The sequence below is a fragment of the Amblyraja radiata genome, chromosome 13 (assembly GCF_010909765.2).
Source record: "Amblyraja radiata isolate CabotCenter1 chromosome 13, sAmbRad1.1.pri, whole genome shotgun sequence".
Lineage (NCBI taxonomy): Eukaryota > Metazoa > Chordata > Chondrichthyes > Rajiformes > Rajidae > Amblyraja > Amblyraja radiata.
Window position 1 is genome coordinate 54,418,101 of NC_045968.1, and position 25,196 is coordinate 54,443,296.

A 25,196-nucleotide genomic window follows, 5' to 3' on the forward strand; every position below is an offset into this window, starting at 1 on the left:
TTGTTGAGGCTGCATTAAAACACAGATAATCAGCGTGGAAGGCAAGGTGAAATTAGTTGCTAATTTCCTTTTTCACTCACAACATTAAGGACAGTGGGTAGTTGAAAAGTGAATTGTTAAAACAGGAGGAGATGAAAAACTAGCACGTAGATTTCAGTAAGCCATTAGTTAACATTCCTCGTGGTGGGCTTGGGGTGCAAGTCCAGAACTTAGGAAAAGGTGCATCACAAGTTGATAGTTCAGAGGGAAATATAGTTCAGCCAGGAATGAATGGCAGAGTAGACTCGACAGGCCAAATGAATAAAAATAACATCATAGCGTGATAAAGAAGTCATTTGATAGGCTCGCCTTCACTAGCAGAGGCATTGAGAATAAAAGTTAGGGATGTATAATACATATTTAAACTGCAACAGGAAATTGTCCCCACTAGATCTGTGTTACTTTACTTAGGTGACACTGAGAGAGACCATGTACGTTGCTAACAGACAAGGCTTTAGAGACTTACTAATTTCTGAAGTTGTGGAACTAATATCAGTAGTCGTTTCACTTGTTTGTGTTGGAGTGGAGCTCTCGATGGTTGTAGATACTTTTGTGCTCGATGTCCCTGAAGTGAATGATGTTGAGGTTGATGATGGACCTGTTGTAAATGTTGAAATAGGAATAGTTGTCGGAGTGGTAGATGTTGTTGAGGCTGCATTAAAACATAAGATACTCAGCACGGAAGGTGAGGTGAAATTAGTTGCATATTTCCTTTTTTACTCAAAACTTTGAGAACAGTGAATAGTTGAAATATGAAATGTTAAAACAGGAGGAGATGAAACACCATACATATGTCAGGGTAAAGCGCAATCAGAAAAGTTCAGCAGGGACATTTGCAGCAAGAGCTGTTGCAAGAAGAATGATTGAAAATGGAATAGTTGTAACAGGAATACTTGCAACAGCAGGAAAATATTGGCCAATCCTTATTATTATTTTGCAGGTCACATCGTACAATCTGAATCAAGTCTTTTGAGGAGATCAAAAAGATGATTGATCGGGGTAGGGCATGGATGTTGCCCACATAGATTTCAGTAAGCCATTTGATAACGTTCCTCGTGGTGGGCTGATCCAAAAGATTAAGATGCATGAGATTCACAGTGATTCACAAGTGTGAGTTGTTGCACTGAGGGAGGTTGATTGTAAGGGGATAATATACAGTTAATGGCCGACCCTTAACAGCATTGATGTACAGAGGGAGCTTGGTGTGCAAGTCAAGAACTCACAAAAGGTGCATCACAAATTGACAGTTCGAAGGGAAATATAGTTCAGCCAGGAGTGAATGGCGGAGTAGACTTGATAGGCCAAATTAGTAAAAAATAACATCATAGTGTGATAAAGAAGTCATTTGATATGCTGGCCTTCATTAGCAGAGGCATTAAGGATAAGAGTTTGGGACGCATAATACATATTTAAACGGCAACAGGAAATTGTCCCCACTAGATCCGTGCTACTTTATTTAGGTGATACTGAGGGAGACCATGCATGTTGCTAACAGATAAAGCTTTAGAGACTTACTAATTTCTGAAGTTGTGGTACTGATATCAGTAGTCGTTTCACTTGTTTGTGTTGGAATGGAGCTCTCGGTGGTTGTAGATACTTCTGTGCTCGATGTCCCTGAAGTGAGTGATGTTGAGGTTGATGATGGACCTGTTGTAAATGTTGAAACAGGAATAGTTGTCGGAGTGGTAGATGTTGTTGAGGCTGCATTAAAACACAGATAATCAGCACGGAAGGTGAGGATAAATTAGTTGCTTATTTCCTTCTTCACTCACAACATTAAGGACAGTGAGTAATTAAAATGTGAATAGTTGAAACAGGAGGAGATGAAAAGCCAGTACATCTGTCAGGATAAAGTGTAATAAGTGAAGGTCAACACGCATATTTGCAGCACGAGCGGTTATGAGAAGAATGACTGAGAAAATAATATTTGTAACAGGAATATTTGCAATAGGAGGAAAAGATTGGCCAATCATTAATAGTATGTGGTATGTCACATCTTGCTATCTTTGATCAAGATTTTTGAGGAGACCACAGAGGTGATTGACAAGGGGAGGGTGGAGAATGCTGTCTGCATTGATTATATTAACCATTTCATTAATTCCCTCACGGTAGGCTGGTACATAATATTATGATGCATGGGATTCACAGCGATTTTGTCATGTGGATTAAGGACTGGTTTACTGAGAAATGATACAGGGCTGTGCCGGAAGAAAGATATTCAGGCTGGAGATCTGTCACCAAAGAATTTCCACAGCAATTTGTGCCGGGAACTCTGTTATTTGCAAGATATTTGACAGTTCAGAGGGAAACATAGACCAGCAAAGAATTAATAGTGGAGTAGACTAGATGGACTAAATGGCCTAATTCTGCTCAAGGGACTTATGATCTAACGAACTCATGAACATGCTGTTGGAAGGATATGTCTTATGATATGCTCGCCTTCAGACGGGTTGGTTAATAATATTACAGATAATACCCAGATTGCCGGATCAGTGGAATGTGTGGAAGGATGTCAGAGTACACACCGGGATATAGATCAGCTACAGAAATGCACGGAGGGATGGCAGATGCACTATAATCAGAGAGAGTGTGAGTTGTTTCACTGTGGGAGGTTGAATGTTAGGGAAAAATGAACAATTAATGGCAGAAATATAGATCAGCCAAGATTGAATGAAGGAGTACATTCAATAGGCTAAATGGCATAATTTTGCTCCTATGACTTATGAACATGAACTTATGACAAGTTTATGGGGTGATATTGTCCTACAATATGCCAGCCTTCATTGATAGAGGCATTGAGTATATTAGTTAGGAAGTAATAATACATATTTAAACTGGATCAAGAAGTTATCTCCAGTAGATCTTTGTTACTTTGTTCAGGTGACACTGAGAGAAACCATGCCCATTGTTAACGGACATAGCTTTACAGACTTACTAATTCCAGAAGTTGTGGAAATGATATCAGTAGTTGTTTCACTTGTTTGAGTTGGAGTGGAGCTCTCGGTGGTTGGAGATGCTTCTGTGCTCACTGTCCCTGAAGTGAGTGACGTTGAGGTTGATCTGGGGCAAAGCGGAATCTCCAGATTGCCCGCAATGCTCAGGCAAGGGGACGTTGGAACACATCCTGAGCTGTTGCCCAAAGGCTCTTGGGCAGGGCCGGTACACATGGCGTCACGACCAGGTTCTTAAACCCATTGCAGAAGCCATCAGCATGGCTGCAGAGGTTTTGCAGGGCAATCGCTCTACAAAGCCTTGAGTGCACTGGGCATCAACGGAGTGGCAAGGAGAAGGGCCATCAAGAACACCACAGAGGCAGCGGACAAGGCCTCGACCACCCAGATGATCACCTTCGTGAAGGCCGGAGTGCAGCTGCCATGAACCACAGCAGCCAGGAATCCATCAGGAATCCTGGCAACTGCGCAGGACTGGCAACTTTCCGTAGACCCGGTGAAACAGCTGAAGTTCCCACAGCACATTGCCACGACCACCCTGAGGCCAGATATCCTCCTGGTCTCAGAGGCGACCAAAAACATCATCTTGTTGGAACTGACAGTGCCGTGGGAGGACCGTCTGGAGGAGGCCCACGAGAGGAAGATGGCCAAATATGAAGAACTGGTCATAGACTGCTGCAAGCAGGGCTGGAAGGCAAGGTGTATGCCCATCGAGGTTGGCTGCAGAGGTTTTGCAGGGTAATCGCTCTACAAAGCCTTGAGTGCACTAGGCATCAACGGAGTGGCAAGGAGAAGGGCCATCAAGAACACCACAGAGGCAGCGGAGAAGGCCTCGAGATAGCTCTGGATCAGGAGAGGAGGTCCATGGGGAGGAGCGAATGCCACCTGAACACAAGTCGTGGTCTGATCAACCACGGCTGGCTCGCCTGGGTGAGGGCGTCTGATGTTGAAAGACCCGAAACACCCAATGACCCCAGGTTACATCACTGATGATGTGTTCAGGAGCATCTATCGATGTATTTGTATCAATATTGATAGACCAGTTGTTAATGTTGAAACAGTAATAGTTGTCGGAGTGGTAGATGTTGTTGAGGCTGCATTAAAACACAGATAATAAGCGTGGAAGGTAAGGTGAAATTAGTTGCTTATTTCCTTTTTCACTCTCAACATTAAGGACTGTGGGTAGTTGAAATGTGAATTGTTGAAACAGGAGGAGATGAAAAACCAGCACGTAGATTTCAGTAAGCTATTTGTTAACATTCCTCATGGTGAGCTTGGGGTGCAAGTCCAGAACTTACCAAAAGGTGCATCACAAGTTGATAGTTCGGAGGGAAATATAGTTCAGCCAGGAATGAATGGCGGAGTAGACTCGACAGGTCAAATGAATAAAAATAACATCATAGCATGATAAAGAAGTCATTTGATAGGCTAGCCTTCACTAGCAGAGGCATTGAGAATAAGAGTTAGGGATGCATAGTACATATTTAAACTGCAACAGGAAATTGTCCCCACTTGATCTGTATTACTTTATTTAGGTGACACTGAGAGAGACCATGTACGTTGCAAACAGACAAAGCTTTAGAGACTTACTAATTTCTGAAGTTGTGGAACCGATATCAGTAGTCGTTTCACTTGTTTGTGTTGGAATGGAGCTCTCGGTGTTTGTAGATACTTCTGTGCTTGATGTCCCTGAAGTGAATGATGTTGAGGTTGATGGTGGACCTGTTGTAAATGTTGAAATAGGAATAGTTGTTGGAGTGGTAGATGTTGTTGAGGCTGCATTAAAACACAAGATACTCAGCACGGAAGGTGAGGTGAAATTAGTTGCGTATATCCTTTTTCACTCACAACTTTGAGAACAGTGAATAGTTGGAATATGAAATGTTAAAACAGGAGGAGATGGAACACCATACATATGTCAGGGTAAAACGCAATCAGAAAAGTTCATCAGGGATATTTGCAGCAAGAGCTGTTGTGAGAAGAATGATTGAAATAGTAAGATTAAACGAGAACTTACCAGTTTGAAGTTTGATCTTTATTTCATGAGGAGTTACGATGAGCGATTACATGAAGAAGCCCGCCAGTCCGCATGCGCTTCAATCTTCAAAGCAGCGGTGTGAAATCACAGACAACAGTAATTGAAGTAACATAGCAAGATTAGAGAACTAGAACTACCAGATGACCTTTATAATATGAGGGTTGGGAGTGGTGGGCACGTAATCGCTCATCGTAACTCCTCATAAAATAAAGATCAATCTTCAAACTGGTAAGTTCTCGTTTAATCTTACTATTTTACTTCGGAGTCACTTGAGTGATTCCGTGAAGATTTCAAAGCTCTGTGATTTCATGCTGTTGATACGAATCCAGGTGTCACACACTGCATCAGTTGACCCAGGATGAGTAAACAATGCATTGAAACATGGAATAGATTTAAACATGTTGATGCTTTAATTAACAAAAGAATAGCGACCCCTCTCTCCCAGGGGGAAGCTATGAAACAGAACCTAAAATGGAATGGGCAAATACCCCCGGTCTGGTAGAGGTTTGTTATAGAACCTTTGAAAAGTCAGTTCATTTGACCATCCTTCGGCCGCAAGGATATGGTCGAGAGGGACGTCCAGTGCCCTCGCTGCTGACGTTGATGCCGCCCTGGTGGAGTGAGATTTAAAAATGTCAGTGTCTATACCCACACAAACCAGAACCTGTTTCAGCCATCTTGAAATGGGCTGTACCAACACTTTCTTATGCGGCTTTTTGTGACTGATGAATAACGCTAACTCGGAGCCTCTGAGGCTCTTGGTGACATTGATATATTGCTGTAAGTGCATAGCTACACACAGCCGCAAATCCTTGGGGTATGCCATAAAAATAAGCTTGAACCCTGACACCCCTGGTCTGCTGTGCTTAATTAAATCATAAATGTAAAATGTTATGTTATTTACAGATGACACCATCCTGTCCAGTCGCAGCTTCTGCAACGCCTGGACCCGTTGCGCTGAAACCAGTGCCATGAGCACAACCACCTTGAGAGTGAGTTTGGGCAAGGACAGGGATGTGGCTGGAGCCCACTGGCGAAGCAGCATGAGAACCATGCTCACATCCCAGATTTCCGAGTACCTGGGCCTGGGGGGATTAGAGTTAAAAATACCCTTCATGAACCGGGATATTAAAGGGTGAGATCCAATAGAGTGATGTTCCGACCCCAGCCATAAGTACGATGATAACGCACTCCTGGCTCTATTGATGGCACTGTAGCTTAACTCCTCATCAAAATATAGCAATTAAAGAAATTCTAGCACATCTAGGATGCGTGCCGTTTCATATGATATGTTCCCACGTAAGCAGAACATCTCCCATTTCTTGACATGAGAGATGTACTGTTTTTTGGTACTATCCTTCCAGGCCGCACTGATCACATCCACAGTACGATCGGATAGCCCAAACCCCAGGTATGGCCTCCTCAGAATCTGCAAATCAATAGATCAATACGGTCATGTAGTGGATGTTTCTCCCCAGTCACAGGGTGCACCAGTAGGTTACTGCGTTTAGGAACTGTTATAAGAGGCTGTGTTTTTATTCCCAAAACGTGTGGGAACCATGGCTGTGTAGGCCAGTCGGGTACTGCCAAAACGCCTGAGGCAGAGTCCTGCTTGATCTTGAGCAAGCACTGACTGATGAGGCAAAACGGGGGAAATGCATATAAATATATTCCACCGAAGTGTAGCGAGAATGCATCTACCGCCACTGTCCCTGGGTCTGGTTCCCATGAAACATATTTTGGTAACTGGTGATTGAATCTGGATGCAAACAAATCGATATCTGGTACACCATACCGAACGACAATATCATTAAATACTTCATGATTCAACATCCATTCTGTGTTGTCATTGAATTTTCGTGACCTGCTGTCCGCCACCATGTTGAATCTACCTGGTAAGTAGATAGCTGAAACCCAAATGTTTCTTGTAATACACCAGTGCCAAATAAGGTTAGCCAATTCATCACAAGATTCCGACTTGATTCCACCCATGTGATTAACATATGCCACTGCCGTAGTGTTGTCAATCTGAAGCTGAACATGCAAGTGATGCATACTAGTACAATAAGCCTTAAGGCCATAGAATGCTCCCAACAGTTCTAAATAATTAATACCATATGATTGAAGAATAAATGCCATGCATATTCCATCTGCCGCCGCAGCTAGAGATGGTATGAGTAGCACCCCATCCTAGAGCACTAATATCAGGCTGTAAAACAACTGAAGGATTCTCAATCAGAATTTTACTGGAGCAACGCCAAATGTTCGCTATCCACCACTGTAATTTAGCAATGGCTTCAACTGGTAACTGCATGGGCCAATCGAAGTGACCTGCATGTATTTTGAGTGCCTGCTCCTTTGCATGTTGTAAATTTTGATAATGCAGGGGTCCAAACTGTGCAGCTGGAAAAGTAGCCACTAATTTCCGATTATGCTAGCCACATGTCGAATTGAAGGTTGCTGCTCTACCACGAGCTCATTACAGCCTTTAATTAATTATAATCTCTTGCCCCTGGGCAGAGTTACAGACAGGTGAGTTGAGTTAATGGTTGAAGTCCAAATAATCAATAACTCTAATTGGCATCAATTTGGATTTAACTGGATGGATGAGAAACCCTAATCTCTCAAACATGAGTTTAGCAGCTGAAACAGATAATTCAGCTGCTTCCCGAGTCTTCCCAATGATTAAAATATCATCCAAATAAGCCATTACAATATGATTCTGAGCCGGGAGTAGCCCCAACACTGGTTTTAACAGGGGGCTGTTAATAATCTAGGGGCCGAGGTTAAGTCATTAGGCAATGCTTTAAATTGCCATAATTGCCTCATCCAGCTAAACTTCAAATATCTCCGATGATCACTATGAATGGATACTAAATAATATGCATCTTTAAGATCTATACATGCCATATAACATCCTCTGGAAATCAGTTGTTTGGCAGTAACAAAAGTTTCCATTTTGAAATGTTTATACTGCACAAAGGGTTTAAGGCTAGTCAAATCAAGGATGATTCGACATCCGACATCCTTCTTTCGCCTCGGAAAAATATTAGATACGAATTGGTGAGATTGATGAAACGACTTCTCAATTACCCCTTTTTTGTATAACTTTTCAATCTCAGCTTGTACATCCAAATTCTTTTGATGTGAAAAAAACAATGTCCAGCTAGATGTATGCTGTGCGGGTGGACGCAAATTGGGAAGGAATTCAATTCGGAACCCTTGTATACTGTGCAGTATAAACAAATCTGATGTTATCCAATACCATTAATTCAAAAACAAATGTAATCTCCCCCCAACTTGTAACTGCTCCACACATAATATGTCCCAAAAAGAATCAGACTCGCCTTCCTCCATGGTTACCGGTGGATATTTCTTCTCCCGAGTTTTGGGGGGTAAGGACATGTCCGCCCGTGCCACTGTTGGAGTGCGCCAACTGCACATGCTTGTGAACGGCCGGCTTGGACCTTGGCCTGAACCAGTTTCAGCAAACCGTTTGTAGGGGTGCTGACGCCGAAGCGAAGTTTTGCTCATCCCCGGGACTCTTATGAGTCCGACTGTTCTTGCCTCGTCGTCCAGCTCCTTGACTCTTTTTGAGAGGTCTTCACCGAACAACAGATTCGGTGGTTGAATATTGCTGGGTTTGCACAGAGCCGCGGACTTGGGGTTGATAGTAGGACGGATGGCACTCTTTCTCTGACAATTTATTTCAAAATGTGCATTGCACATTAGGGCCAGGGCATCCTGCTGTACATCAGACAGGAGCCCTCCATCCACCAACCTAGCGAAAGCTGTGATGCCCGCGGTGAGCAGCTTCAGTATCTTCTGGAGCCTCATCTCCTGAGTTCTGATACCTACGCCCATGTGACCCCAGATGGCATGGTTAACAGTCGGCACTTTGAGCAAGACGCAGTTAGCAGGAGTGTCATATTTTTTGGACGTTTCCTCCATAGTGTGCTCTTGGAGCTGATGTGAGGCCAGGTAATTTATAGTCGCGGCCAATTCTTCACCCAACGGTTCCCCTGTTTCGGCCGGGCTTGCAAATCTTGATGCCATGACTGGTACCTCTGGCTCACGCCCTTCATGCTTTGGGGTATGCTCCGGGGCAATACCCATGGACTCGGAGTCAGAACAAAACTGACCCCAAATGCTCTCCTCCTCCGAGAGGGAGACATTAAGCAGCCCTGACACAGGTGCCGCTGGCGCGGGCCCCCGAGGAGACCCACGCTGATACCACTCCTCCTGTTGGAGCGTATCATGGTGGAGCATCCTCTCCATCAGGAGCTCCATCCTGGACAAACGTCCAAAGATGCTGTCCTTTGTGGGAGGGGAACCCTCCTGGCCTGACTCATCCGAGTCAACAGGCCTTGCAGGCTTCTTTGTGGCTTTCTGCCCCAATGGTGCAACCACGGTGCTCTCAAGAGGCACCAAGTCTGAAGTCACTGGCCGTGCCGCCAGCGAATCTGAAGGTAAGATAGACAGCCGCCCGCTACCCGTGCTCCCATGATTTTCCATAGCTGCTCTCCTGGCGGTTCGCCTAGACTTCACCTTAGACGCTTTCTCCATCGACTCGAACTTGCTCCTGTAACAAGAATTACCAACCCAAGAAAACGACCTCCGACTAAGTTTTAAACACTTACCTGAGGGTTTTTAAACCTACCGCTGGAGGAGCAATGCGCCTGCCAGCCAATCGTTGCGCATTGCGTCAGACGTAATGATGCGCATGCGGACTGGCGGGCTTCTTCACGGAATCACTCACGTGACTCCGAAGTAAAATGGAATAGTTGTAACAGGAATATTTGCAACAGCAGGAAAATATTGGCCAATCCTTATTATTTTGCAGGTCATTTCGTACAATCTGAATCAAGTCTTTTGAGGAGATCAAAAAGATGATTGATCAGGGTAGGGCATGGATGTTGTCCACATAGATTTCAGTAAGCCATTTGATAACGTTCCTCGTTGTGGGCTGATCCAAAAAATTAAGATGCATGAGATTCACAGTGATTCACAAGTGTGAGTTGTTGCACTGAGGAAGGTTGATTGTAAGGGAATAATATACAGTTAATGGCCGACCCTTAACAGCATTGATGTACAGAGGGAGCTAGGGGTGCAAGTCAAGAACTCACAAAAGGTGCATCACAAATTGACAGTTCGAAGGGAGATATAGTTCAGCCAGGAGTGAATGGCGGAGTAGACTCGATAGGCCAAATGAGGAAAAAAATAACATCATAATGTGATAAAGAAGTCATTTGATATGCTGGCCTTCATTAGCAGAGGCATCGGAGTGGTAGATGTTGTTGAGGCTGCAATAAAACACAGTTACTCAGCACGGAAGGTGAGGTGAAATTAGTGGCTTATTTCCTTTTTCACGCACAACATTAAGGACAGAGAGTAGTTCAAATGTGAATTGTTGAAACAGGAGAAGATTAAAAAGCCAGTACATTTGTCATGATAAAGTGCAATAAGTGAAGTTCAACAGGCATATTTGCAGCATGAGCTGTTGTGAATAGAATGACTGAGAAAATTATAGTTGTAACAGGAATATTTGCAACAGGACGAAAAGATTGGCCAATCATTATTATTATGTGGCAGGTCACATCTTACTATCTTGATCAAGATTTTTGAGGAGCCCACAAATGTGATTGATGAGGGAATGTGGAGAATGCTGTCTACATAGATTATAGTAACCGTTTCATAAAGTCCCACACGATAAGATGGGACAAAATATTATGATGCATGTGATTCACAGAGATTTTGTCATATGGATTAAGGCTGGTTTACTGAGAAATGATACAGGGCTGCGCCGGAAGAACGATATTCAGGCTGGAGATCTGTGACCAGAGGATTTCCACAGCAATTTGTTTTTTTTGTTGATTTTTAAAATATTTTATTTATTAGAAGTAACGTACATTACAACGATATAAGCCAAAAATAACATAATACATTTCCTGTACCACTTCTTATTTTAAACCTTAGAAAGAAGGAAAGTAGAGAAAGTTAGATAGGATAGTAAGTGCGTGAGAAAGTGATCAAGAGAGACCCGTAGGAACGTAAAACCTGAAGAGGAGATAAAAGGAAAATCAAAGAGAAAAAAAAAGAGAAATGGAGAAAAATAGAGAACAAAAGATATATGAAAGTAAAATAAGATAAGATATAAAGGGATATACCTGCTTCGTAACTTTATACACCCCTCACCTGGTCCAGAAACCATTTATTTTCAAAGTTTTGTTGTACCCTATATTTGTAATAAGTTGATAAGTGGAGACCAAATCTTTTGGAAATGGTCTGCTTTGCCTGCTAGGAGGAATCTCATGTCTTCCAGGTGTAACATTTTGGACATATTTGAAATCCACATTTTTATCGTTGGTGTGGGAGCGTTTTTCCAAAATTTAAGTATACGTTTTTTTTGCCGTTATTGAGCCGTAATTAAGAAAGCTCTTTTGGAACGAAGTCAGCTCAAAGCTGGCTTCCATCGTTCCAAAAATAATTAATTCTGCATTCGGTTTCAGTTTTATTTTAAATATTTTGTGAAGATTTCAAAGATTTCATTCCAAAACTTTGGGATTTTCATACAAAAAACAAAGGAGTGTGCTATAGTTGCTTCTTGAGATAGACATTTATCACAGATGGGGGAGACATTTCGAAAAAGTTTACTTATTTGAGTTTTTGAGTAATATAGTCCATGTAAAGTTTTACACTGGATTAGAATATGTCTTACATTGATCGAGCATTTGTGCACATATAGCAAGTGTTTATCCCACCTTTCTTTCGAAATGTTTATAGCCAGTGCTTGTTCCCAATCTCTTCGAATTCTATCGGATGATGGTATTTCTATATTTAGGATGGTATTATACAAGTATGATATTAAATTAGTTGATTCCGCCTTTATATTCATTGCTTCATCTAATGGGTCTGTGGACAGATTATGATATTCTTGTGTATATTTTTTCAAATAGTCACGGATTTGAAAATATTTAAAATACTGATTATTTCTCAAATTGTATTTAAGTTGTAGTTGTTGGAATGTTAAAAAATGTCCATTTTCATACATCACTCCAAATGTTTTAATTCCTATTCTTTCCCAGTATGTAAATGATTTATCTATAATAGCTGGGTTAAACGACGGATTATTAACTATTGGAGAAAGAAGCGATAGGTTTCTTAATTTTAAGGTTAATTTTATTTGTTTCCAAATTCTAATTGTACTATGATTAATTGGATTTTTATTGTACTTTGTATTATTCAATTTTATTGGTGAGAGAAGGATCGCTCCTATATTAAAAGGGGATCAATCTTCTCTCTCCATTATTATCCAATCCACCTGCTGGGCAGAGTTGTCCAACAGGTGAATCACATTTTTGACATTTACTGCCCAATAACAATACAACAAATTAGGGAGTGTTAATCCACCAAATGATTTAGGTTTGCACAGATGACTTCTTTGAATTCTATGGGATTTATAGTCCCATATAAAGTTTGTGATACCTGAATCCAATTTTTTTTTAAACTTTTTTGGCAAGTATATTGGTATTGATTGGAATAGATATAAAATTTGTGGTAGAAAGATCATTTTTATATCATTTATTCGGCATATTAAAGACAGCGGAAGAGTTTTCCAAAATTTAATCAGGGCGTTTAATTTATTAAGTAGGGGCATGTAGTTTGCATTAAATAAAGCTTTATATTTTCTAGTAATTTCAATTCCCAAATATTTAAATTTTTCTGTGGCAATTTTAAAAGGTAATTTTAACAGGTGTGTTGAGTCTCGGTGTTCTATTGTCATAATTTCACTTTTATTCCAATTTATTCTGTATCCTGAAAAGGATCCAAATTCCTCTATTAGGTTTAATATATTTGGCATACTGATTTGGGATTTTGTAATGTATAGTAGTACATCATCTGCGTACAATGATATTTTATTATTTGAGTATTTTGTATTATAACCATGGATATTCGGATGTGTTCTAAAGATTTCAGCTAAAGGTTCTATTACAAGAGCAAATAGCAGTGGTGATAGTGAACATCCCTGTCTATTGCCCCTTGATAATTGAAATTTCGGGGACAATATATTGTTAGTTAATATTTTAGCAGTGGGCCTATCATATAATAATTTTATCCATGAGCTAAAATTCTCTCCCATTTGAAAATTTTGCAATACTTTAATAAGGTAGTCCCATACCACTTGATCAAATGCTTTTTCTGCATCCAATGAAATAATTGATGTCTTGTTCTTCAGTTTTATATGAATGCATTATATTAAACAGGCGTCTCAGATTATTGCATGAATATCTCTTGGGTATAAACCCCGTTTGATCCGCATTTATTAATTTACTAACATATTTACTTAGTCTTCTAGCTAATGTTTACGCTAGTATTTTTTTATCTGTAACAGCGCAATGGCTCTATATGAACCAGGTTCTTCTATATCTTTATCTTTTTTAGGTATAAGCGTAATTGTTGATTCCGCTAATGTTTCTGGTAATGTTTGTTCTTTAAAAACATATGTGCACATTTTTTAAGTAAACGTGGTGTAATTATCTCATAAAAACTTTTATAAAAATTCATTACTAAATCCATCTGGTCCTGGTGTTTTTCCATTCTTTATTGAGTTTTTTGTTTCTTCTATTTCCTTAATTGAGATTTGTGCTCCTAATTCCTCTTGTTCAATCAGGTTAAGTTTCGGGAGATTACATTTTTCCAAGAACTCTGTAACTTTAGTACTGTCTGCTGATGTTTTTAAAGTATATAAAATTTGATAAAATCTTTTATTAATATCATTAGGTAGTTAACAATTCACCTTTATCTGATTTAATAGTAAGATTAAACGAGAACTTACCAGTTCGAAGTTTGATCGTTATTATATGAGGGGTACATTGAGGGAATTCGTGAAGAACCCCACCAGGACGCATGCGTGTCATTCTTCAAAGCAGCGGTGTGAAATCACAGATAACTGTAATGACTGAACATAGTAGGATTAGAGATAAAATACCAGTTAAGTATATGATCAAGGGTGGGAGCGGAGGGCACGTATTCCCTCAACGTACTCCTCATAAAATAACGATCAAACTTCGAACTGGTAAGTTCTCGTTTAATCTTACTATTTTACTTCGGAGTCACGTGAGTGACTACGTGAAGATTTCAAAGCTCTGTGATTTCATGCCGTGGAAACGAGTCCATGCATCACATCTGCCTTAATTGACTGTGGGAGGAATTGTGTTAACATGTTTAGACATGAATCCAACATTGAAATCCATGATAAATTGTTAACAACAAATTATAGCCCTTATTTATGGGGTGAAATTATATTATAGAACTTAAAATTGGCTCTGCAAAGTTCCAGTTTAACTACTGGTTTGTGGTAGAATAATTGGAACATTTTCCCCTGATCCATCCTGCTGTCTCGAGGATTTGGTTCATTGGTACATCCAACTCCATAGCTGCCGATGTAGTTGCAGCCCTGGTGGAATAAGATTTGAATATGTTAGTATCCACCCCAGCTGTTGTTAAAACCTGTTTCAGCCATCTGGAATAGTTTGAACCGACACTTTTTTGTGGGTTTGTTTGTGGCTGATTAGTAGTGCAATCTCATAGTCTCAGATGTTTTTGGTGTTCTCCATATATAACAATAATTGTCTTATTATACAGAGACGATATATGTAGGCTAAATTTTATTTTGAGGCCTGATGATCCCGGTCTGTTCTGTTTGACTAATTCGTAATATGAAACGTTATATTCCTGTTGAAGTCATATAGTCCAGCCTTAACTTATGTACGACTGTACCCTTAGTGCCGTGACCAAAGCCATCAGCATGACTGGTTTGTGCGTCAATCTTTGCAGGGACAGAGCTGTTGCTGGAGACCAATTCCTTAGCAACGTTAGGGCAATACTCATATCCCATTTAGAGAGTAACTGGTTCTTGGGGGATAGATATTAAAAATTCCCCTCATACGTTTGGTTACCAGGGGTGAGTCCCAACAGAATGACGCTCTGATCCTCATCATAGATATGTTGATAGGGCACTTCTGGCGCAGTTAATGGCACTGTAACTGAGCCCCTCAACATAATGGAGGCCTGCCAGGAATTCGAGAACAGACGTTATGTTCATCAAACTGTAGGTGATGTTGTTTCTGTGACTATATCTTTATACCAGATATAGTTTTTGGTGGACTGTCTGTGGCCCGCTGAGATAATGTTCAATGTTCGGTCCGCCAGTCCCAGTTGCAGTAGAGGTTTCTTTAGACTCTACAAATTGATAGGTTTGTTTGTCTTTGACATGCATGGGTTCCCCTGTTACGGGATGAACCAATAATCTGGTTGTTTCAGGATGGTGATCCATGGTTAAACCCCATGTTGAGTATCACAGGGAACCATGGTTAAGTAGGTCAATCGGCACTACCAATTAACAGACGCTGAGTCTTGTTGTATTTTTTGTAATACCCGACTGATGATGCAGAAAAGGAGAGAATGCATAGATAAACAATTGCCCCCTCAATGCAGTGAAAAGCATCTGTCCCTGCTGTCCCAGGGTCTGGTTCCCAAGAAACACAGTTTGGTAACTGGTGATTAAGTCTTATTTTATTGAATTTGCGTGACCTGATGTCTGTCACTGAATTTTGGGTTACCTGGTAGGTAAGTAGCTGATATTCCAATATTTCTCTGGATACACCGTTACCAAATTGTATTAGTCAGATTGTCACTCTGTAGTCTAACATACTGGTGATTTATCCCAGAGCAGTATGACTTTAGGCCATAGAACGCACCCCACATTTCCAGGTAGTTTATGCCCAGTGTCTGTGATAATGATGCCTCCTGTGCCTTTCACCTACCTCCACAGATGGAGATGGAAATTGGTAGTACCCCAACCAAGCGCACTGGCATCAGTTTGTAGCACCACTAAGGGTTTGCTGATAACGATAGGGTTGGAACAATGCCGAATGTTATCCCTCTACCATTTTAATTCCATAAGCTTTGATTGGTGGCTTATTGGTCTGTCGAAATGACCAGTATTAACTTTGAGTGTTTGTATTTTGCCCTTTGTAGAATTTTGGTTATACAAAGGTCCAAATTGTGTGGCTGGAAAGGCAGACATTATATGCCAATTATACTTGCTACCAATCTGATAGACGGTTCACTGATGTCAGTGGGGTTGTTTCAGGCCTCAGTTAAGACTGTAGCCTTGTCCTTTGGTAAAGTCACCGACATGTGAGCTGTCAATAGTGAACCCCAAATAATCCATTATGTTGGTAGGCGTTAGTTTAAATTTAACTGGATGGATGATAACACCAGTTTTCACCCAAATGTATGGTGGCTGTTACAGCTAGTTATGCCAACTCCAAAGTTATGCCCACAATTAGTATGATCATATGATAATGATCATCCAGTTGAATTTTTTAAAATAACGTTTGTGATCAGTCCGTGTAGGCACTGAATAGTAAGCATCTTTTAGGCATCCTAGCCATGGAGTAGCCTTTGGAAATCAGTCCTTTAGCAGTTACCAGTTACCATTTTGTACTGAATATATAGTACAATGTATTCCAGCCAATCGTGTTGGGTTTACCCATTACCCCTTTTGCACAATTCAATGGTATATCCCTGGATACTGCTTAGGATATAAGTGTCTGTAGTTAATATACACCATGTATCCAAAAGAGTGTAATCTCCCACCAATGTGTGTATTATCCACTCTTCCTATAATTTGTAAGGGACCAGACCCACCTACCTCCATTGTTACCAGTGGAAGTTTGCTTCTTCTGTGTGGTCTTCGTGGAGGTTGAGGCGCCGGTGTCTGGGTTTGTTTTTGGGTTGGGGTTTGCGCATCTTCCAGAAAGGCCGGTCTGGGCTATGGTCTAAAAGACGGCTGTCCTGTATGCCCGGCCTTTGAGCTTTCACCAGCTTCTCTTGTTCTGCTGGTGGGTGCATAAGGGTGCTGTCTTTGGCTGTAGGAGATCCTTAATGTTGTCACCTTTATGAGCCCCAGGACTTTCCTAAGTCCTGCTCCGACATGTTTCCAGATGCTATTTCCACGACTGGAACATTCACGGATGCGCAGTTTCCTGGTCCCAAGTATTTTTGCAGTGGTGTCCATCGTGGTCTGGCTGTATGTATTTGGACACCATGACCAGTAGATTTTGCCTTCCTGCACCCCCTGCACACTTGTAGTTTTGTTCGTCAAAACCCCTCTTCAGGGTCAGCCCAGAATTGACCCCCCCCCAGTACTCCCCTCTGACGAGGGAGATGCATTGTGCAGCCCTACAAGAGGTGCTGCTGTGGGTTTTACATAGTGCCCACAGTGACTAGACTCCATCTCCCGGAGCCTGTCATGTTGGAGCTTGGCTCCATAAGCCGCTCCAACCGGCTCCAGCGCTCACGGTCGCTGGCCGCCCAAAGTCGGACTCATCAGTCCTCGACTCTTTTGGTTTTCTTCTTGCCTTCCCGCCCAGATGCAGTGTTTAATCTGGGGCGAAGGGCGGAGTGCGGGGGCGAAGACGGGCACAGCTGTTCCCTTACGGGTGATTCCTGTGCCGCCGGCCGCTGCTGGCGTCCGCTACTCCGCGGTCTTCCCCCGCCAGCTCTGGTCGACTTCTTTGCCTTGTGCATGTTTCCACCCACCTGTAGAACAGTATGGGAACAATAAAGACCGCAGTATCACATACCTGCAGGTCCAGGCTTAAAACTTGCCATTAAGGGGGAACGTCTTCCACCCCTCCTACTGCCGTTTTAATTTGTCAAAGCCAACGGCTCCGTTCTGTATGGTCTCCCGCCCAGCCATGGTGTTTAATCTGGCCGATGCGGGAGCGAAGTCGGGCACAGCTGTTCCCTTACAGGTGATTCCTGTGCCGCCTGCCGTTATTTGCACAGCTCTCCATGTTTCCCCACCTGTGAAACAGTATGGGGAGAATAAAGACCGCAGTTTTACTTACCTGCAGGACCTGGTTTAAACTGTCGCTACGGGGTAACGTCGTTCCACCCCGTCACCTGCCGTTTCGACTTGTCAAAGTCGATGGCCCCATTCTGAATAGTCTCCCGCCCGGCCGTGGTGTTCTGACCGGCGCGGGACCAAACGTCGGCACAGCTGATCCCACTTACGGGGTTGTGCCTTCAGCTGCTGCTGGCTCCCGCAACTTCGCGTTCCACCCCAGCCAGCTTCACTCGCAGCACTTGTGGACACTAATTTGTCCAGCTTACCCCCCCCTGTGTAAAAACAGCGCGGGAACAAACACTACCGCAGAGTAAATCACTTACCTGCAGGTCGCGGTTTCAAACTTACCGCTGCGGGGGAACGCTCCACCCCGCCTGTCATTTCGCAAGCGTGAAAGCGATATGCCACGCATGCGTCCTGGCAGGGTTCTTCACGTAGTCACTCACGTGACTCCGAAGTAAAATCTTTAAAATCGTATGATCCTTTTCCCGTTTTTTCAATTGACGTGCTAAAAGTATGCAGTTTATCACCAAATTCAAAATGTCCCTGTTTTGTGATTTGAAATAATCTTATAACTTTTGCTGATATTATTTTATTTTATTTAAATTTCAATATTCAATATTATTTTATTATGTTTATCTATAGTTGGCTCTTTAGCGTTATCTAAATCCAATTGTCTAATTCGTTCTTCTAACTGCCTTTGTTCATTCTTATTCTTTTTATTTTGAAAAGCTTGATATGAAATTATAGATCCTCTGATAAATGCTTTGAAAGATGCCCATGGTAAAGTGGGTGAAATATCTGGGGTGTCATTGGTCTCGAAAAAAAGGTCCATCTGTTGTTTTAGATATATACCACCTTGTGGATCATTTAAAATTTGAGGATTAAACCTCCAAAACGATTTTTTATTAGGCATTCCGAGTTTTTTTTAAAAAGTTGACGGTGCCAACGAATGTGATTCATGAGGGAAGCGCGGAGAATGCTGTCTTCATAGAATATAGTAACCATTTCATAAAGTCCCTCACATCGGCTGGGACAAAATATTATGATGCATGGGATTCACAGAGATTTTGTAATATGGATTAAGGACTGGTTTACTGAGAAATGATACAGGGCTATACCAGAAGAACAATATTCAGGTTGGAGATCTGTGACCAGAGAATTTTCACAGATATTTGTGTTGGGATCTCTGTTATTTGCAAGATATTTGACAGTTCAGAGGGAAACATAGATCAGCCAAGAATGAATGAGTGGAGTAGACTCAATGGATCAAATGGCCTAATTTTGCTCAAGGGACTCATGATCTTATGAACTTATGAACAAGCTGTTGGAACGATATCTCTTATGATATGCTAGCCTTCAGACGGGTTGGTTAATAATATTACAGATATTATCAAGATTGCTGGAGCAGTGGAATGTGCGGAAGGATGTCAGAGTACACAGCGGGATTTAAATCAGCTACAGATATGCGCGGAGGGATGGCAGATGCACTATAATCAGAGACAGTGTGAGTTGTTTCACCATGGGAGGTTGAATATTTGGGGGAAAATGAACAATTAATGGCAGACCTTAACTGCAATGATGTACTGAGGGATCTTAGAGAAGGTCCATAACTTACTGAAAGTATCATCACAAGTTGGTAATTGAGAGGGAAATATAGATCAGCCAAGATTGAATGGAGGAGTACATTCAATAGGCTAAATGGCATAATTTCTATCCTATGACTTATGAACATGATCTTATGACAAGTTTAAGGGGTGATATGAAGTCCTACCATATTTCAGCCTTCATTGGTAGAGGCATTGAGTATAATAGTAAGGAAGTCATAATACACATAATACACAGAAGGTCAACAGGCATATTTGCAGCATCAGCTGTTGTGAGAAGAATGATTGAAAATGGAATAGTTGTAACATAAATATTTGCAACAGCAGCAAATTATTGGTCAATCCTTATTATTATTTTACAGGTCACATTGTACAATCTTGATCAAGGGTGTTGAGGAGATCAAAAAGATGATTAATGAGTGTAGGGCATGGATGATGTCCACATATATTTCAGGAAGCCATTTGATAATGTTCCTCATGGTGGGCTGATCCAAAAGATTAAGATGCATGAGATTCACAGTGATTCACAAGTGTGGGTTGTTGCACTGAAGGAGGTTGATTGTAAGGGGATAATATACAGTTAATGACCGACCCTTAACAGCATTGATGTACAGAGAGAGCTTGGGGTGCAAGTCCAGAAATTACCAAACGGTGCATCACAAGTTGGCAGTTCGAAGGGAAATATAGTTCAGCCAGGAATGAATAGCGAAGTAGATTCGATAGGCCAAATGAGTAAAAAATAACATCATAGTGTGATAACGAATTCATTTGATATGCTAGCCTTCATTACCAGAGTCAATGAGGATAAGAGTTACGGACGCATAATTCATATTTAAACTGCAACAGGAAATTGTCCCCACTAGATCCGTGTTACTTTATTGAGGTGACACTGAGAGAGACCATGCACGTTTCTAACAGATAAAGCTTTAGGTACTTACTAATTTCCAAAGTTGTGGAACTGATATCAGTAGTCGTTTCACTTGTTTGTGTTGGAGTGGAGCTCTCGGTGGTTGTAGATACTTCTGTGCTCACTGTCCCTGAAGTGAGTGATGTTGAGGTTGATGATAGACCAGTTGTAAATGTTGAAACAGGAATAGTTGTCGGAGTGGTAGATGTTGTTGAGGCTGCATTAAAACACAGATAATCAGCGTGGAAGGCAAGGTGAAATTAGTTGCTTATTTCCTTTTTCACTCACAACATTAAGGACAGTGGGTAGTTGAAATGTGAATTGTTGAAACAGGAGGAGATGAAAAACTAGCACATAGATTTCAGTAAGCCATTAGTTAACATTCCTCGTGGTGGGCTTGGGGTGCAAGTCCAGAACTTAGGAAAATGTGCATCACAAGTTGATAGTTCAGAGGGAAATATAGTTCAGCCAGGAATGAATGGCGGAGTAGACTCGACAGGCCAAATGAATAAAAATAACATCATAGCGTGATAAAGAAGTCATTTGATAGGCTAGCCTTCACTAGCAGAGGCATTGAGAATAAAAGTTAGGGACGCATAATACATATTTAAACTGCAACAGGAAATTGTCCCCACTAGATCTGTGTTACTTTATTTACCATTTTCACTAACAACATTAAGGACAGTGAGTAGTTGAAATGTGAAGTGTTGAAACTGGAAGAGATGAAAAGCCAGTACATATTTCAGGATAAAGTGCAATAAGTGAAGGTCAGCAGGCATATTTGCAGCATGAGCTGTTGTGAGAAGAATGATTGAATGGGGAATAGTTGTTACAGAAATATTTGCAACAGCAGGAAATTATTGGTCAAGTGATTAAAAAGATGGTTGATGAGGGTAGGGCATGGATGTTGGCCACATAGATCTCAGTAAGCCATTTGATAACGTTCCTCATGGTGAGCTGATCCAAAACATTAAGATGCATGAGATTCGCAGTGATTCACAAGTGCGAGTTGTTGCACTGAGGGTGGTTGATTGTAAGGGGATAATATACAGTTAATGTCAGACCCTTAACAGAATTGATGTACAGAGAGAGTTTGGGGTGCAAGTCCAGAACTTACCAAAAGGTGCATCACAAGTTGATAGTTCAGAGGGAAATATAGTTCAGCCAGGAATGAATGGCGAAGAAGACTCGATAGGCCAAATGAATAAAAAATAACTTCATAAAGAAGTCATTTAACAGCAATGATGTACAGTGGGATATTAGAGTGGGTCCATAACTTACTGAAAGTAGCAGCACGAGAGTTGAGAGGGAAATATAGATCAGTCAAGATTGAATGGAGGAGTAGATTCAATAGGCCAAAAGGTGTAATTTTACTCATATCACTTATTAATATGAACTTATGACAAGTTCATGGGATGATATGAAGTCCTACCAAATGCCAGCCGTCATTGGCAGAGTCATCGAGTATAAGAGTTCGGAAGTCATAATCCATAATTCAACTGGAAGAAATTCTCGCCAGATTTCTGTTGCTTTATTTATGTGACATTGAGAGAGACCATTCACATTGCTAATGGACAAAGCTTTACAGACTTACTCATTTCAGAAGTTGTGGAGCTGATATCTGTTGATTCACTTGTTTGTGTTGGAGTGGAGCTCTCGATGGTTGTAGATACTTCTGTGCTCGATGTCCCTGACGTGAGTGATGTTGAGGTTGATGATGGACCTTTTGTAAATGTTGAAACAGGAATAGTTATCAGGGTGGTAGATGTTGTTGAGGCTCCATTAAAACACAGATACTCAGCACGGTAGTTGAGGTGAAATTAGTTGCCTGTTTCCTTTTTCACTCACAACATTATGGACGGGTGATATGAAGTCCTACCATATGCCAGCCTTCATTGATAAAGGCGTTGAGTATAATAATTCGGAAGTAATAATACATATTTAAACTGGATCAAGAAGATCTCCCCAGTAGATCTTTGTTACTTTGTTCAGGTGACACTGAGAGAAACCATGCACATTGCTAACAGACAAAGCTTTGCAGACTTACTAATTCCAGAAGTTGTCGAACTGATATCAGTAGTCCTTTCACTTCTTTGTGTTGGAGTGGAGCTCTCGGTGGTTGTAGATACTTCTGTGCTCGATGTCCCTGAAGTGAGGGATGTTGAGGTTGATGATAAACCAGTTGTAAATATTGAAACAGGAATAGGTGTCGGAGTGGTAGATGTTGTTGAGGCTGCATTAAAACACAGGTATTCAGCACGGAAGGTGATGTGAAATTAGTTGCTTATTTCCATTTTCACTTACTACATTAAGGATAGTGAATAGTTGAAATGTGAATTGTTGAAACTGGAGAAGATGAAAAGCCAGTACATGTGTCAGGATAAAGTGAAATAACTGAAGGTCAACAGGCATATTTGCAGCATGAGCTGTTGTGAGAAGAATGATTGAAAATGGAATAGTTGTAACTTAAATATTTGCAACAGCAGGAAATTATTGGTCATTCCTTATTATTATTTTGCAGGTCACATTGAACAATCTTGATCAAGGGTTTCGAGGAGATCAAAAAGATGATTAATGAGTGTAGGGCATGGATGTTGTCCACATATATTTCAAGAGGCCATTTGATAACGTTCCTCGTGATGGAGTAGAATCGATAGGCCAAATGAGTAAAAAATAACATCATAGTGGGATAACAAATTCATTTGATATGCTAGCCTTCATTACCAGAGTCAATGAGGATAAGAGTTAGGGACGCATAATTCATATTTAAACTGCAACAGGAAATTGTCCCCACTAGATCCATGTTACTTTATTGAGGTGACACTGAGGGAGACCATGCACGTTTCTAACAGATAAAGCTTTAGGTACTTACTGATTTCCGAAGTTGTGGAACTGATTTCAGTAGTCGTTTGACTTGTTTGTGTTGGAGTGGAGCTCTCGGTGGTTGTAGGTACTTCTGTGCTCGATGTCCCTGAAGTGAGTGATGTTGATGTTGAGGTTGATGATGGACCTGTTGTAAATGTTGAAATAGGAATAGTTGTCGGAGTGGTAGATGTTGTTGAGGCTGCATTAAAACATAAGATACTCAGCACGGAAGGTGAGGTGAAATTAGTTGCATATTTCCTTTTTCACTCACAACTTTGAGAACAGTGAATAGTTGAAATATGAAATGTTAAAACAGGAGGAGATGAAACACCATACATATGTCAGGGTAAAGCGCAATCAGAAAAGTTCAGCAGGGACATTTGCAGCAAGAGCTGTTGCGAGAAGAATGATTGAAAATGGAATAGTTGTAACAGGAATATTTGCAACAGCAGGAAAATATTGGCCCATCCTTATAATTATTTTGCAGGTCACATCGTACAATCTGAATCAAGTTTTTTGAGGAGATCAAAAAGATGATTGATCGGGGTAGGGCATGGATGTTGCCCACATAGATTTCAGTAAGCCATTTGATAACGTTCCTCCTGGTGGGCTGATCCAAAAGATTAAGATGCATGAGATTCACAGTGATTCACAAGTGTGAGTTGTTGCACTGAGGGAGGTTGATTAAACGGCAACAGGAAATTGTCCCCACTTGATCCGTGCTACTTTATTTAGGTGATACTGAGAGAGACCATGCATGTTGCTAACAGATAAAGCTTTAGAGACTTACTAATTTCTGAAGTTGTGGAACTGATATCAGTATAATAGTTAGGAAGTCATAATACACGTGTAAACTGGATCAAGAAGTTCTCTCCAGTTGATCTTTGTTACTTTGTTCAGGTGATACTGAGAGAAAACATGCACAATGTTAACAAACAAAGCTTCACAGACTTACTAATTCCAGAAGTTGTGGAACTGATGTCAGTAGTCATTTCACTTGTTTGTGTTGGAGTGGAGCTCTCGGTGATTGTAGATACTTCTGTGCTCACTGTCCCTGAAGTGAATGATGTTGAGGTTGATGATAGACCAGTTGTAAATGTTGAAACAGGAATAGTTGTCGGAGTGGTAGACGATGTTGAGGCTACATTAAAACACAGATATTCAGCACGGAAGGCGAGGTGAAATTAGATGCTTATTTCCTTTTTCACTAACAACATTAAGGACAGTGAGTAGTTGAAATGTGAAGTGTTGAAACTGGAAGAGATGAAAAGCCAGTACATATTTCAGGATAAAGTGCAATAAGTGATGGTCAGCAGGCATATTTTCAGCATGAACTGTTGTGAGAAGAATGATTGAATGGGGAATAGTTGTTACAGAAATATTTGCAACAGCAGGAAATTATTGGTCAGGTGATTAAAAAGATGGTTGATGAGGGTAGGGCATGGATGTTGGCCACATAGATCTCAGTAAGCCATTTGATAACGTTCCTCATGGTGAGCTGATCCAAAACATTAAGATGCATGAGATTCGCAGTGATTCACAAGTGCGAGTTGTTGCACTGAGGGTGGTTGATTGTAAGGGGATAATATACAGTTAATGTCAGACCCTTAACAGAATTGATGTACAGAGGGAGCTTGGGGTGCAAGTCCAGAACTTACCAAAAGGTGCATCACGAGTTGATAGTTCGGAGGGAAATATAGTTCAGCCAGGAATGAATGGCGAAGAAGACTCGATAGGCCAAATGAATAAAAAATAACTTCATAAAGAAGTAATTTAACAGCAATGATGTACAGTGGGATATTAGAGTGGGTCCATAACTTACTGAAAGTAGCAGCACGAGAGTTGAGAGGGAAATATAGATCAGTCAAGA

The 25,196-nt window shown here is 41.2% G+C and overlaps 1 protein-coding gene and 1 long non-coding RNA gene across 3 annotated transcripts in view; both read right to left on the bottom strand.

The window, feature by feature from the left end:
• The window catches only part of LOC116979505 (serine-rich adhesin for platelets-like), a 1,930,096-nt gene that overhangs the window by 1,595,370 nt on the left and 309,530 nt on the right, over nucleotides 1-25,196 (bottom strand). The window lies entirely within an intron of this gene.
• Nucleotides 10,308-24,148, bottom strand: LOC116980031. Of its 2 annotated transcripts, none has more exons than XR_004413827.1 (3): nucleotides 24,117-24,148; nucleotides 20,493-20,678; nucleotides 10,308-10,331 (listed from the first exon to the last, which is right to left on the bottom strand). It is a non-coding gene; the product is annotated as an uncharacterized LOC116980031 (long non-coding RNA). The 2 variants fall into 2 exon arrangements; XR_004413826.1 differs by lacking the exon at nucleotides 24,117-24,148 and adding an exon at nucleotides 22,056-22,088.